Source organism: Pleurodeles waltl, chromosome 12 (genome assembly GCF_031143425.1).
Source record: "Pleurodeles waltl isolate 20211129_DDA chromosome 12, aPleWal1.hap1.20221129, whole genome shotgun sequence".
NCBI classification, from domain to species: domain Eukaryota; kingdom Metazoa; phylum Chordata; class Amphibia; order Caudata; family Salamandridae; genus Pleurodeles; species Pleurodeles waltl.
In genome coordinates, this window is record NC_090451.1 from 638,600,807 (window position 1) to 638,617,547 (window position 16,741).

Genomic DNA, 16,741 nt, shown 5'->3' on the forward strand with positions numbered 1-16,741 from the left:
GGCATTGAGTAATAACTCCAACTTGAAACTCCTTTGTAGAATAAACAGTGCCTTGACATAATAATAAAGCAGGGGTTATTTCTTAGAAAGAGCGGGGTTTTAAGCTGTAAAGATGAGTGCAACTTCACCCTGAACCTTATAAGAACATACCAACCCAAATATGACTGTTTAACCCGGGATTAAGGAAAATGTTGAAAAAAAGTTTTCTTGCCTTGAACTTTGCCCTGGACATGGAAGATAATGGGTGGTCAAATTTACTATTCTAAATCCAATACTAGATCAGTTGGAGAAAGTGCAACTTTACCCATTCCAGGAACCTGATGTATATATTAACTCCACCCCTGGAATATTTTGGGGGATGTTATAAATTCCCTCCCCCCCCCTTTTTTTATGAAGGGTTAAAAAGTATTAATTTTGAATTGTAGAAAGTGTTGCCCTGAGAGCACAGCTCAGGGCAAAAAACTAGGAATACCGAAAGGTTATTAGCATTGATGTTACACGTTCCTGATACATAAATAATATAAATTCTTTTTGGGGAGGAAAAACTAAACCTAACATGCTTTTTAACTATGGTGACACTGATACCGCTCAGTACTTGCCAAATTCGATGAAACCGGCAATAAATTATCCATTCAAAAGAAGCCTCTTTCATTGCAAGGAGTTACATCTGCCACCCTCCCTTCACTCCACCCTCCAAATTGAAAGTTCACTGCTGATCCGGTGACCCAACTTTTACCTGGCGGTGAAAGACAGCAAAAAAAAAAAAAACATCGAACATCCCACACTAAATCCAGCTGATGGTCGGATGGCTTCCCGTTAATGGCCTGTACTCTTCAGGGCCGTCAGGAGGCTATGTAGAGGACTGAACTAAAGTACGCTCTTTTGTCTACATACTGTTGGTCTGCCCAGTCGTAAATCAGACTGGAGAGTTTGGCGGCGAGGAGTACCCGCTCTGCCATACTTTAAATCGGGCCCTTTGTATGCAAAAACATTCAAACTATTTTATTGCCCTTTCATGATCTTAACATTGTGCCAAAAATAAGAACAAATCTCCCAGATTGCGATAAATCCTTGCTCGAAGTTTTGGAGTTCTACTTACACAAAATGTAAATGTGGAGATTACATACATGGTAAAAACTTAACTTAAATTTGCCAGCCATAGTGCAGGACCCGCCGGCCACAGGACAGTTGGCTGTACTAGAGGGGTCTACAAAACAAGGCGCCCTCAGCAAGGGCCCAGATGTCAGTGGGCTGTGGGAGAGGGGGCTGCAGAACAAAGTAGTGTCAGCATGTGATCAAGTGAATGCCATGTTGCTGCCCCTTGATCCGACAGATATCTATTGTTAAGTAATGATGAGTACTTAATAAAACAGTTGGATGTATTAGTAGCAGAGTCCCAAGAGGGAGATGACTATAGTGATTTTGGTTTGCAGCATTTGTACTCCTGATGAGGTCTTGAGACGCTCAGATTGTAATTGGTTTCCTGAGCAACTTTTTGGAGCAAGTGGATGGATGGTGGTGGAGTCAGAATATCTTTACGCGAGATGCTGCGTAAGATCCAGGTTTCAAACATGGTGCTATTGCATATGCTCACCACTGAACATACGCATGATGTTTTTAGGAGAGAGTATACCGATTTACTAATTTGCATGATCATCTGCATCCTGTGATTGTATACATGGGTCATCATTTTATGGCACTCCAGAGATTGATATGAGGCTTAATTCATATTTAGGCAGATTGCAGGAGAAGCTGGCAGGAAGGTTCAGTAGCTTCTACCAGGTTGCGACTTTTTAAAGGGTGGCAGAGGTAATAGAGGAGCTAGCCTGGAGCACAGATGTCGTGTTTGTCAATAGGTGTGGGGTATTTGTGGAAATAGAAGTGTTCCAGGCCTCCAGGTTGCCCAATGAACGTTGCACTTTGCATTAATGGTTGCCAGCCAGGGTAGGGATATGAATCTGCATACATTGAACAAGAAGTTGTCTCTCAGCTTCATTCTACGTTTACTGTAAATCAGGAAGTACAAATAGGAGCTTATAGATATAGCCCATGCACACATACAGCCATGCGCAGGAGAACTCACTCAATAGCAGCTACAGCTCTGAGAGAAGCTAAAGTGTGGGACAATTCATCATTTCGAAGCTTAGTTTACATGTGGTCTTAACAGGGCACTCGGGATTATGTGACAGCAACATGGTCGGAATAATTCCTTTTCACCACACTTGCCACATGATTCACCACCTGCTGAATGATTAGCAAATTTCACCTAAAACGTCTCAAGCTCCAACAGACCGAAGGTGGAATTGGGTGAAATTTGTGTAATTTTGGGAATTTCCCCCTACATTAAATCCCCAAAATTACACCACTTCACGTAATTATGCTCCATTTGCAGTAAAAATATATTGCCACTGGCGCAATTCGCTGTAAAAATTTACCGCAAACCCACAAGTACAACAGAACGTAAGCTACTGTTATTTGCGGTGCTCATATTTAAATGCATCCTCGTACCAAAAATTGACACAAGGGTGCATTTCGTACTAAAATATATGTCAGGATGACAGATTTGCCTTCTAAGTATTTTTGTGAGTTTCGCATACTTGTAACTGAAAGTGAATAAAATAAGCACCTTACATTGTGGTCCATAGCAGTAGACTCTTTCCAGAAATTCATTAGTCACCTTTCAGTTCCAGATTGTTTATCCAAGTGTTCAGCTCCTACTAATGAGGTAAGACGTTTGCCTGGAGAGTGCTATTGAATGTTTGTAGGGGGCTGGCCTGGTTTGTAGTGGGTACCTAAAGTACTTACACCTTATACCAGGTCCAGTTATTCCTTATTAGTGAAATGTAGGCAGTGTCTAGCAGCTTAGGCTGTCTAGGGGTAGCTGTAGCAGAGCAGCCAAGGCTGAACTAGGAGACATGCAAAGATCTTGCAATACTACTGTAGTCACACAGTACTTATACACAATAAAAGACAATACTCAGTGTAACCAAAAGTAAAGGTACTTTATTTTAGTGGCACAAGGCCACAAATATCTTAGAGGCAATACTCCTACTGGAGGTAAGTATTATACACAATATATACACTAGTAACCAAAATCAGGTAAGCAAACAGTCATAGAATAGTACAAATAGTGAAAAACACAATAGATTGCAGTGGGCCTAGGGGGCAACACAAACCATACACTAAAATAGTGGAATGCGAAAGTCTGATTTCCCCCCTAGGCAAGTGTAGTGTGTAGAGGGCCGCTTGGAGTGTAAGAAAACACCAAAGGTAAGTAAAGTACCCCACCCCAGAGCCCAGGAAAACACGAGTAAAGTACAGCAATTTTCCTCAGAACACACTAGAAGTCATGGTGAAGGATTATGCAAGAACCAAGCAAGACTGCAAGAAACCAACGATGGATTCCTGGACCTGAAGACCTGTGTAGAGAGGAGACCAAGTCCAGAAGTCGATGAAGAGTCCAGGAAGAACAGGAGCCCCTGCCAACCTGGAAGAAGGTGCAAAAGTGGATTCTCCGGTTGGAAGAACAGTACAGAAATGCACCAAAGAAGATAGCTGCGTGTTCCTGCTTGGTGCAAGAGATGTCCCACGTCGAGTCATTGGATGCAAGCTGTTTGCGTTGCCAACAAGCCTTGGTTCATGCAAGAACGCATTTTGCGGCAAAGAGGAGCTGCCCGGACCCAGGAGGGACCTGGGGGTCTCAACTCGGACTGAGGAGACAGAGGGGGCTCACAGCACTTGAGAGAGCCCTCAGAAGACCAGGCAGCACCCACGGGAGTCCCAGGACACGAGCACAGTCGTTGCAGCACTAAATAAAGGGATCCCACGCCGCCGGAGAACAACTCAGGGAGCTGAGCGTCGCAGGAAAGAGTGCTGGGGACCTGAGCTATGCTGTGCACGAAGAACTTTTGGAAGAAGTGCACAGAACCCAAGGGAGCTGCAGAGGACACGATGCACAGGGGTACTGTCTGGCACGGGGAGGCAAGCCCTTACCCCCACCAAATTTGGACAGCTGGACCTTTGGACAGTCAGGATCACTTAGGTCCACAACCTGTGTTACAGGGATCAAGCTCGTCGACATGAGAGGAGTCCCAGAGTACCGGTCGTCATTGCAGAGAGGTGCCTGCTGAAGCAGGGAAGTGACTCTGTCACTCCTCTGGAGATTCCTTCGGTTCTCCTGGTGCAGGGTGAAGACAGGCAGTCCTCAGAGCGTGCACAACCTGGAAACAATTGCAGTTGTTGGCTGGAGCTGAAGTTGCAGGTCTCCGTAGCCTTTCTGGATACTTTGTTGCAGTTACAGCGGTTCCTGGAGCAGTCTGCGGTTGATCCGACATTCAGAAGCTGAAGTAGAGGATGCAGAACAGTCTTGGTGGAGTCTTGCAAACAGAATCTGAGAAAACACCCTAAGGAGAGACCTAAATAGCCCTGAGAGGGGGATTGGCTACCTACCCAGGTATGCACCTATCAGGAGGGGTCTCTGACGTCATCTGCTGGCACTGGCCACTCGGATGCTCCCAGAGGGTCCCCACACCTTGGAATCCAAGATGGCTAACGCCAGGGACACTTTGGAGGAGCTCTGGGCACCACCCCTGGGGTGATGATGGACAGGGGAGTGGTCACTCCCCATTCCTTTGTACAGTTTTGCGCCATAGCAGGGACTGGGGGTCTCTGAACCGGTGTAGACTGGATTATGCAAGGAGGGCACCGTTTGTGCCCTTCAAAGCATTTCCAGAGGCTGAAGTAGAGGATGCAGAGCAGTCCTGGTGGAGTCTTGCAAACAGAATCTGGGAAAACACCCAAAGGAGAGACCTAAATAGCCCTGAAAGCGGGATTGGCTACCTACCCAGGTATGCACCTATCAGGAGGGGTCTCTGACATCATCTGCTGGCACTGACCACTCAGATGCTCCCAGAGGGTCCCCACACCTTGGAATCCAAGATGGCTAACGCCAGGGACACTTTGGAGGAGCTTTGGGCACCACCCCTGGGGTGATGATGGACAGGGGAGTGGTCACTACCTTTCCTTTGTACAGTTTTGCGCCAGAGCAGGGACTGGGGGTCTCTGAACCAGTGTACACTGGATTATGCAAGGAGGGCACCGTTTGTGCCCTTCAAAGCATTTCCAGAGGCTCTGGGAGGACACCCCTCTCCTAAAGGAAATGCATTGTTCCGCCTTCCTAGATTGAGCTGCTCAATCCCCAGGAGGGCAGAACCCTGTCTGTGAGGTGGCAGCAGCTGGGGCCGCAGTGGAAACCTCAGACAGCTGGATTGGCAGTACTGGGGGTCCATGGTGGAGCCCCCAGGGTGCATGGAATTGGCCCCCCAATACCAGATTTGGATTGGGGGTTTAATTTCACAATCTTAGACACCTCACATGGCCATATTTGGAGTTACCATTGTGAAGCTACATATATGTATTGACATATATGTAGTGCACGCTTATGGTGTCTCCGCACTCACGAAGTCTGGGAATTTGGGCCTGGACACGTGGGGGAACCTTTGCTAATGCAAGGGTGCCCTCACACACAGTAACTTTGCACCTAGCCTTCAGTAACTGAAGGTTAGACATATGGGTGAATTATAAGTTCCCTGGTGCAGTGAAAATGGTTGTGAAATAGTGTGTGCACAATTTCACTCAGGCTGCAGTGGCAGTCCTGAAGGAGTGTTTGTATGAGCTCCTTATGGGTGGCAAAAGAAATGCTGAAGCCCATAAGGATCTCCTGGAACCCCAATGCCCTGGGTACTTAGGTAGCATATACTAGGACTTATAAGGAGGTCCGGTGTGCCAATCAGAATTGGAGTATGGAGTCCCTAAACTATAGTGACAAATTTGGTAAACAGAGAGAGCATAAGCTCTGGAGTTCTGGTTAGCAGAACTCCAGTGACACAGTCAAGCATACTGACAACACATATAGGCCACAAACTATGAGCACTAAGGTGCTGGCTAGCAGGATCCCAGCGTAACAGTAAAAACAAACTGACAAATCGGTCTCAAACTATGAGCACTGTGGTCCCGGCTAGCAGGACCCCAGTGAGAAAGTAAAAGCACACTGACAAACAGGTGCTAGAAAGAGGCTGTTTTCTCACAATGTTGAAATGACAAACTAGCTAAATAATACTGCCATATCATGTACCGCATAATCCAACGTAATTTGCCTTTTATCACTGCACAATTTGGTCCTCACTTGCAGCATAATTCTAGTAGCCCTAGATGTAAGGGATCCATTGGAGTCTGTCTCAAACTCCAGGTCCCTCACTTCAGCCAAGCCTGATGCTGAGAGGTTTTATACTTTGGGCTAAATGGTTGGAAAGAGATTGATCTTGGATTTCCTAGAACCTCAGTTTTCTAAGTGTTTGGCTTGGAGTCAGTAGGTAACATCTTCTGGTCAAATATTTCTAAGCATAGTCCAATATGAAAAGTCAAAAGCTGTTGAACTCAAATTCAACTCAGACAAAATTAAGTGGTAATCTTGGGAAGGAAAGCATCCCCTTGGGACTCCATCTGGTAAGCAACTGACCTCGATCCCACACCTACCGCTACCACCCATGCTAGAAATTTGGGAATCGTCCTGAACACCAATCTGGGCATGAATATTCAAGTGAACAGTGTGACCTCCACGCAATTCTATATTCTGAAGATGCTATGAAAGATCTTCAAATGCCTACCAGAAAACACCATGAAAACACTTACCCATGCCCTGATTACCAGCAGGCTTTAATACTTTAATGCACTCTACGAAGCACTCACTGTAGGAGGCTGGACTGGCTTGTAGTGAGTACCAAGGGGTACTTGCACCTTGCACCAGGCCCAGTTATCCCTTATTAGTGTATAGGGTGTCTAGCAGCTTAGGCTGATAGATAATGGTAGCTTAGCAGAGCAGCTTAGGCTGAACTAGGAGACGTGTGAAGCTACTACAGTACCACTTAGTGTCATATGCACAATATCATAAGAAAACACAATACACAGTTATACTAAAAATAAAGGTACTTTATTTTTATGACAATATGCCAAAGTATCTTAGAGTGTACCCTCAGTGAGAGGATAGGAAATGTACACAAGATATATATACACAATAGCAAAAATATGCAGTATAGTCTTAGAAAACAGTGCAAACAATGTATAGTTACAATAGGATGCAATGGGGAAACATAGGGATAGGGGCAACACAAACCATATACTCCAAAAGTGGAATGCGAACCACGAATGGACCCCAAACCTAAGTGACCTTGTAGAGGGTTGCTGGGACTATTAGAAAATAGTGAGAGTTAGAAAAATAACCCTCCCCAAGACCCTGAAAAGTGAGTGCAAAGTGCACTAAAGTTCCCATAAGGACAAAGAAGTCGTGTTAGAGGAATAATGCAGGAAAGACACAAACCAACAATGCAACAACTGTGGATTTCCAATCTAGGGTACCTGTGGAACAAGGGGACCAAGTCCAAAAGTCACAAGCAAGTCGGAGATGGGCAGATGCCCAGGAAATGCCAGCTGCGGGTGCAAAGAAGCTTCTACTGGACAGAAGAAGCTGCGGTTTCTGCAGGAACGCAAAGGGCTAGAGACTTCCCCTTTAGAGGACGGATCCCTCTCGCCTTGTAGAGTCGTGCAGAAGTGTTTTCCCGCCGAAAGAACGCCAACAAGCCTTGCTAGCTGCAAATCGTGCGGTTAGCGTTTTTGGATGCTGCTGTGGCCCAGGAGGGACCAGGAGGTCGCAAATTGGACCAGGAGGTAGAGGGGACGTCGAGCAAGACAAGGAGCCCTCTTAGCAGCAGGTAGCACCCGGAGAAGTGCCAGAAACAGGCACTACGAGGATGCGTGAAACAGTGCTCACCCGAAGTCGCACAAAGAAGTCCCACGTCGCCGGAGAACAACTTAGGAGGTCGTGCAATGCAGGTTAGAGTGCGTGGACCCAGGCTGGACTGTGCACAAAGGATTTCCGCCGGAAGTGCACGGAGGCCGGAGTAGCTGCAAAAGTCGCGGTTCCCAGCAATGCAGTCTAGCGAGGTGAGGCAAGGACTTACCTCCACCAAACTTGGACTGAAGAGTCACTGGACTGTGGGAGTCACTTGGACAGAGTTGCTGGATTCGAGGGACCTCGCTTGTCGTGCTGAGAGGAGACCCAAGGGACCGGTAATGCAGCTTTTTGGTGCCTGCGGTTGCAGGGGGAAGATTCCGTCGACCCACGGGAGATTTCTTCGGAGCTTCTAGTGCAGAGAGGAGGCAGACTACCCCCACTGCATGCACCACCAGGAAAACAGTCGAGAAGGCGGCAGGATCAGTGTTACAGAGTTGCAGTAGTCGTCTTTGCTACTATGTTGCAGTTTTGCAGGCTTCCAGCGCGGTCAGCAGTCGATTCCTTGGCAGAAGGTGAAGAGAGAGATGCAGAGGAACTCGGCTGAGCTCTTGCATTCGTTATCTAAAGTTTCCCCAGAGACAGAGACCCTAAATAGCCAGAAAAGAGGGTTTGGCTACCTAGGAGAGAGGATAGGCTAGCAACACCTGAAGGAGCCTATCACAAGGAGTCTCTGACGTCACCTGGTGGCACTGGCCACTCAGAGCAGTCCAGTGTGCCAGCAGCACCTCTGTTTCCAAGATGGCAGAGGTCTGGAGAACACTGGAGGAGCTCTGGACACCTCCCAGGGGAGGTGCAGGTCAGGGGAGTGGTCACTCCCCTTTCCTTTGTCCAGTTTCGTGCCAGAGCAGGGCTAAGGGGTCCCCTGAACCGGTGTAGACTGGCTTATGCAGAATTGGGCACATCTGTGCCCAAGAAAGCATTTCCAGAGGCTGGGGGAGGCTACTCCTCCCCTGCCTTCACACCATTTTCCAAAGGGAGAGGGTGTAACACCCTCTCTCAGAGGAAGTCCTTTGTTCTGCCATCCTGGGCCAGGCCTGGCTGGACCCCAGGAGGGCAGATGCCTGTCTGAGGGGTTGGCAGCAGCAGCAGCTGCAGTGAAACCCCAGGAAAGGCAGTTTGGCAGTACCAGGGTATGTGCTACAGACCACTGGGATCATGGGATTGTGCCAACAATGCCAGGATGGCATAGAGGGGGCAATTCCATGATCTTAGACATGTTACATGGCCATATTCGGAGTTACCATTGTGAAGCTATATATAGGTAGTGACCTATATGTAGTGCACGCGTGTAATGGTGTCCCCGCACTCACAAAGTTCAGGGAATTGGCCCTGAACAATGTGGGGGCACCTTGGCTAGTGCCAGGGTGCCCTCACACTAAGTAACTTTGCACCTAACCTTTTCCAGGTAAAAATAAGTGCGCCATAAGTGCGCATGTCGGTTTGGCCGGCCGTGTTCTGCCTACCAGACAGACATGCACACTTTGCATTTCTCCACCCGTCTGTATTGAACAGCCAGGAGGAGAAAGTGCACAGGGTACCATACCCAATGTGAGCGGAGAAGCAGGGTGCTCACACCAATGCTGGTGACAGCAGTGTCGTGAGGGGAGTCTGGAAGCCTGTGTGCTTCTGGGAAGAGGACAGAGGAGACAAACCCATCTCCATCCGTAGGAAAGAGGGAAGTGTTTTTTTTGTTTTTTTGTTTGCAGTGTTGTGATTGGAGGGGAGTCTGGAAGCCTGTGTACTTCTGGGAAGAGGACAGAGGAGACAAATCCATTTCCATCCATAGGAAAGAGGTAAGTGTTTCTTTTAGTTTAAAAAATATATATATATTTCCCCCTATCCCCCTCTCCTGCGGGTCAGTGGCAGCCGCCACTGACAATCAGTCCGTCCAATCTGCATCCATAAATGCCCTTCAAGACCCTCTGCAGACGCTCCTTCCTCCCTGTGACCACAGCAGATTGTTTTGTGACTCATCCTTATTTGGAATCTGTCCGCAAGGAAAAATAACAATCACGTGAGTCAATTCCCAAATAGAATGTGGTACATCGAAAACAAGAGACACATAGTTCCATAATCAGAAAAAAATCACCATTGTCACAGTTCTAGCAAAGCAATAGACATCCGAACAACAGAGAAGATGATCAAGTACATACATGCAACTGGAATATTGTTCTTCCTTTGACATACCACTTCATAACACCACCCCATATTGGGCAGGTAGAAAGAATTTTACTACATAAGGGTGGGCTAATCCTTGACCTTTGTGTCCTCAATAGAATAAGAAAATTTCCTAGCTATCGTTAAGGAAAGTTTCACTTCTATGTCGGGCCGGAGGCAAGGATTATGTTGGTTCAGTTTCCCCACCACTAGCAATGCTAGGTTCTGGACTGGCTTAAAATAAAACCTCTTAAGCATAGAGTCTGAGGACCAGTCTGATGCTTTAAGAATGTCTTCCAGTCAAGCTCCCCATGAAAAAGCCTTGGAGGCTATGGCTTTTGTCCCAGAATGAGCCCCAAACAGTTTAGTGTCAGTGCTAAACTTCCTGCATGGCCTATCTGACTTGATGGCAATGGTAGGGGAGGATACTGCTTTATGAGGTTTAGCGAGAGCAATGAGTAGCTGATGTTCCCCTGGGGAATGGAGATCCTCTGTCATAGCTTCATAAGCTCCTTTTGCTATTACTACACACATTTTCGAACACCTGGAAACACAGGGTATGAAACGTTTGAATTACATTTTTCTCTCCTGGACATATGAAAGGTAACTTCATCCAAAGTAAATGCTCTACCTGTTATATCCAGGGCTTAGATACCCGAAGGTCTACGACAAGATACCAAGCACAGTAAGGCAGCCAATTTTGCCAACATCTGTTTTTGTGACAAATGCTTGTTAGACTGCCAGGATTTAAATAAACGCAAGACCTTATTGACATCCCATACAGTAAAATATCTGGGTTCTGTGGGAAGGGAAAGTCTGATGCCCCAAAGGAGCTTACATACCAAAGGGTGTTCCCCCACTGGATGCCCGCCCACCTGGGAATGGCCTGCCAAATTTGCCGAGCGAAAGCTGTTGATTGACCTATATGCCATGCCCTCTGAAGCTAAAGAGGCAAGAAGTTCAAGATGTGGACAATTTCTGACCCCACTTGATACAGCGGTCGTTGATGACACTAACCCAACCATGGAAACCAGGCCAGATGGTATCACTTGGTTGTGCTGTCTGCACTTCCTTTGACGAGCAGCAAATCAGCTTCCCGAGAAATGCCTGGGACTTTCCAGTTTTTACGGTTATCCTCCATAACATGAGACACAAAGAGCCTTCCAGCAGCAGGTGATGAGGATTTCCCAGGGGATCCCGGAGGAGATCTGGAAACAGGAGCAGACAGATTGGAGCATCCCAAGAAAGTTTCATCAGAACTGGAAACCAGACTTGAGACCTCTAGATCAGGGTGACTACCACCACGTCCGCTTGCTGTTTCTGAACTAGGGTGTATAGTCTCATGATTATGGTGAATGGTGGAAATGCATACCCTTTCTCTTTGCTCCAATCGTGGAGGAAGGCATCTGTCATTACTACACTGGGGTCTGTAACTGCAGTACAGGTTTAGTTGATGTTCCAGCCGGGAGGCAAAAGATCCATTGTGAAGGGACCCCACCTGGACTGCAGCTCTAGGGACATCTGCAGATCCAATTTCCAGAGATATGCGTCATGCCAATGCTGTAAATGCCAATTCTCTGCCGGATTGGATTTCCCCGGAAGATGTTCCACCATCATAGAAATTTGGTTGGCCAGGCAGTGGGCCCAAAAGCTCTGGGCTAAGTCAGAGGGGGATTTCTATCTCGTTCCGACAAGGTGATTGATGTAGTGGACTGCTGCTACATTGTCAGTCTTGAGAACACAACACTGGACCTGTCTGTGGTCCACAATTTCACCGCAAATTACCCTGCTATCAACTCCAAACAGTTTAAGTGAAGTGATTGCTCTGCGGATGACCATGTTCCTCCTGTGGAGAACTCCCCACATCATGTTCCCCAACCTAAGCTGCTGGCATTGGATTCTGTCACCAGATCAGACTGGGAGCCGACAATTGCCTGGCCATTCCAGGCCTCCATCTGGGCGATCCACCACTGCAGTTCCTCCTTAGCTTCCTCTGGTAGAGGGATCAACTGACAGTAGGTGAGGCCTCGTTGAAGATGAAAGATCTTGAGGCGTTGTAAAGCACGACAATGTAGAGGTCCCGGATAGATGGCCTGTATCGATGACAGGAGTCCCACAATGCGGGTGAGCTGTCGTAGGGAGGTAGTGGGTTTTGGCCAGTGCCCTCCTGAATTTGTGTTTTGTTTTGGTGAGCTTCCAAGATGGAAGACTTGGAGTGGCCATGACTGAATCTACTACAAAACCCCGAAATTGTAGGAACTGTATTGGGGTAGTGACAGATGTTCAATGATGACGAAGCCAAGTGACTCCAGAATGTCAACGTCAGTTGCAGATGGTCCAACAGTCTCTCCAGGTACTAATCCATAAGGATATCATCCATATATACAAAGAATCTGATAGCCTGGGCTTGTAGGTGATCCCCCACTGGCTCCAAGACGGACTGAAAGGAAAAGTGATAAATTTGCAGAATTTAGAACACCATTGAAACCGCAGGAAGCACTGATGAGGAGGCAAGCTGAAAATCGGGAGATAGACATCTTTCAAGTCCAGACACACCATCCAATCGTTCGACACAGCAAGTCTCTGAGGAGACTGATGCCTTCCATCTTGAAGTAGAAGAAAACCAGCCACTGGTTGAATTCCCTTAGCTGTATGACATGGCGTACACCACTTCACTCCCCCATGAAGAGGTTGCTGAGAAAACCATAGGGATGTAAATGTGTTTAAACAATCGTCCCTTTCTTCTAGAGTTGTGTTACCTCTGAATCCACAAGAGCGGATGAACTGGAGAGAAGGACAGGGGCCTTGGTCTCAGTGGTTGGTATGGTGAACCGTAAAATTCTATTAGGAAGCCTCTCACCGCTTGAAGGACCCAGGCATCTGATGTGAAAATCTCCCAAATAGAGAAAAACTCTTGACAGTCTGCCCCCAGTTGGATCTCAGACAGGGATTAACATTCACCTTGAGGGGTAGTGTAGGCAGTGTTGTCTTTGGAGTTTCCTCTCAAACCTCGCTGTTGGGGGTGGCTTCTAGTAGGGGTAGTAGGTGCCAAACTGGGAGGGATCCTGTCACTGGCCCCTTCATTCCCTTGAGCCTCTGGTGGCCTGGTGGAGAGCACGGATGATCGAGCGGACCCTTCCACAACCAGCCTTGGCAAAAACCTGTGGAGTAATAATTCTTATGATTGAGGTCTGAGCCTTGTCTAGTGAATTAAATGTAGTCACAAATTTCCCCAATTTGCATAAAAACAGATCTCCAAAGAGACCCTCTTGTGAAATGGGGCCTGCCTCAGATGTGCTGCTAGTTCTCCCAATTTCAGGTTGATTTTTATTAGAGGGAACTTATGCCTTTCAGGAGAAATCATGCAATTAGCGGTCCCAAGGAAAGTTATGGCCTGCTGGGCCCAGCCCGATAGTGCCCCTGGGGAAATCGGAGCTCCGAGATCTTAGCATCTTCGGCCATGTCCAGGATCTTGGATAGCCTTGCCTAAACTCCCCCCCCCCCCGTCCAGTAACTTATCCTGGCATGAGCACCAGGAGCACTGTATCCCCTTCTTTGGGTCTCGGACAAATTTTGCCAAGGAGGAAGCCATCCTGGCATCAATTTCAGGGGGTGAGCGACTGCAGACCTCTTTGTCCAGTGGTTTCTGCAAGTGGCCCACTACATATGAAGCAACCTTTGGTACTAGCATCCACTCTGCAGAGCTTGGATGTGTGGGTGATCCAGGTCAAGCATATCTGAGTCTGGGAAGGGGGGTGGGGCATTGTCTGGTTTGGATTCAGCCACAGGAAAAGAGGTATTGGTAGAAGGGCACCAGGGTTCACTGTCACAATCTCGCCATCCGAGGCATTAGGGGAGTAATCCCTGCCCCAGGTTTCTGAAGATGGGCGTGTCTGGGAAAGGGCGGTGTCCCTTTGAAGTACTAGGGAGTGGGGCAGCAGGGGACTCGATGAGGAGGGGTTAGGAGCCCATGAAGGTTGTTTTGAGGCTAGCAAAAGCATCTAGATCAACACCAGGGTCGTCTGAGCGTTTGCGCTCAGTCACCGCCAGTGGTGCAATAGGCTTCCCTGGATGTATGGGGCCCAAAGGAGTCTTCCCTCAGAGGAGTTGCTGGCCTTACGGTGCCATCTGGAGAAGTTTCCTCCCCAAAGGTGCCACTGCTTGGGATACTGCTTTCAGTCTGAAGGCATCCGTGATATTACAAAAGTTGTCATCAATTGGGAAATCATTTCTTTCTCCTCCATATTATCAGCTACAGGGTCCTGCATTTCAAAAGGGCAATATAGGCGGGGAGGGAGGAGGGGGCAGAAACTGTACAAAAAGGTGCACTCAAAGGTACGCAAGTAGAGAGGGCAATAGGTGTACTGGGGTGGCCCAGAAGTAGTACAAATAGGGATACTGCACAGGTATTCAGTCAGGGGCAGGCAGCAAAGTCGGCCCAGGGACACCACATTCACTCCAGGTTGGAGAGAAAAGAGACACAATACCTCCCGGGCCATGTCCTAAACTATAGAAGCCGCAGCAATGGCTAATGCAGACCCACCCTAGTGTTCAGACTCCAGGTGGGTGGCTTCTGTTACAGCTTGAAACTCAGATCCAGCCCCCTTGCAGGACATACCCAGTTGCGCTTCACTGCTGCAGACTAGGTGAAACTGATGTGCGGCTCTCAGGATGTAGGGCGCACTGAGCACGAGACAGGACGTGCACAAAGCACTATGGCGATCAGCTGATCGCACCGTGTCACGAGCCGGTGTGAAACTGCCCCTATGCGCGGCCGCGCCGAAAGGGAAAAACAAGCGAGGCACAATAAGCGCTTCTACCCATATAAACCAATTACCAATATCAACTGTGTATAGCATTACATTAAAAGAAGACGCGGTGGTCTGAAACACCAAACTGAAGGCAGCTGGAGCCGGGAAGAAAGAGGAGGCAGGAGTGTCCGCAGAGGGTCTTGAACGGTGTTCGTGAATGCGGATTGGACGGACCGATTGTTTTGTTCTCCCAGGGTTTCATGGGAAATTAAGTTTTTACCTAATTTGTCTTGCTTACATTAAGACAAAATGGCTGCTAGCAATAAAAAGGTGAAGAAGGAACAGCATAATCATCGCCTACAGTTCTGACATATAGAATCCGGATGCGATGATAGCAGGTGGTCGCATTTTTAGGTTTGACAAACTAAATGTTTAGATCACTGATGAAACACAAGTTGGAATATTTTGACAAAAGGTCTTACAAGCTGTATAGAAAGGTATCTGTGAATGCTCAGTTGTTAGGTGGCAGTCTACGTAATAATAGAAATGTGCAAGAACTAATGGTCTAGGATTGCATATAGTCAGCAAATTTTCAAATTCTGGTATTCATATATTCACCATTTTTGTGATGGCTATATCTTCATTGATTATCACATCCTGACCTACTCCATTTTTGTTTTGGTGGTTCTGCGTACAGCACTGGTATCCTAGTAAAGTGCCAGAGCCAATTATATCCCAGCCACGTTTCCTTAGTTAACAAGAGGTCCTTTTGTCACAGCGAAATTTTTGTTTTTGGGCACGGATATGGATTGATGATCGTACATCTTAGATGGAAGGAGTGGCTAAACAAAGTAGAGGAAGTTTGGTAGAAGCAGATTTTAATATTAAAATGCTAACTGTGGAGAGGTCCTTAGTTCAGGGATATCCATGGTGTTGCTGTTCTGTTCAAAGTGAATTTGTGGGGCTTCCCTGTGTGTGGACATATGAGGGATTGTGTTGTTGAGAAAAGTGAGTTTTTGTGCTGCTACCATATTGTTCACAGAGCATTTGACGACTGTGTTCTCTTTTTCTCCAGGAAGAAATCTGTAAATACTGCCTACTCAACAATCTTCACTCTTGTTATGCCTTCTATTGAGACTTCCTCATCACAGTGATAAACGTGAGTAGGCCACTATACTATTGAAAAGCCTCCATTGAACATTAGTAAATATTGATCATATAATTTCTTTCACAAATCCCTTAAAATGTGGCTCTACAAAAGTTCACATTATATACCACTCCAGAGAGAGAGCCACAGTACAACCAGTTGGTATGCTGCATAACATTACTTAGAACAATTTTGATTACATGTGACCAAGAGTGATTGCCTGTGAGCAAGACATTGCAAAAACATTCCACTCATCACCTTCGTATTTTCCACAGTGAGACCTGTATGCCCAGATGTGGGGCCTATGGCCATTGTACCGCAGGCCTCAGGCTGTACATTACTGACAAGGTTGCCTGTGATCCATTCAGATGGGACCTGGTTTGGCACGTTAGTTCTGGACTGTACCTATGGAGCTGGACTAAGGCTGATTTGCATTTGGTTGATCTCCATCTGAAGTGGGAAAGTGGGCTGGAAACAATGTACCAAAACAACTCCCATTGACTGAGACTTTTGCAAGCATTCCAACCATTACTTTGTATTTTTCTTATAATGACAGTTTTGCCTTTTTCTTTTGACAACTCTCCCTGGCACTACCCCCACTCAGCCAAAGTCTTTATAACTAGCCCTCCACACTGCAAGCGAAGTCATGGTCTTAGGCACAGGCTATCAAATGGGACCTTTTTGGAGACCACAACCGAACTCTTTGCCTTCTTTATTGTAAACTTTTCCTCAAGAACTGCACTCAGTATCAGACAACTCAGTCCCACCAAGTTCGATATTCTTGAAGGTAAGTAGAACATCCAAGAAGACCACTGTTAAATGCTTTATATGGAGATT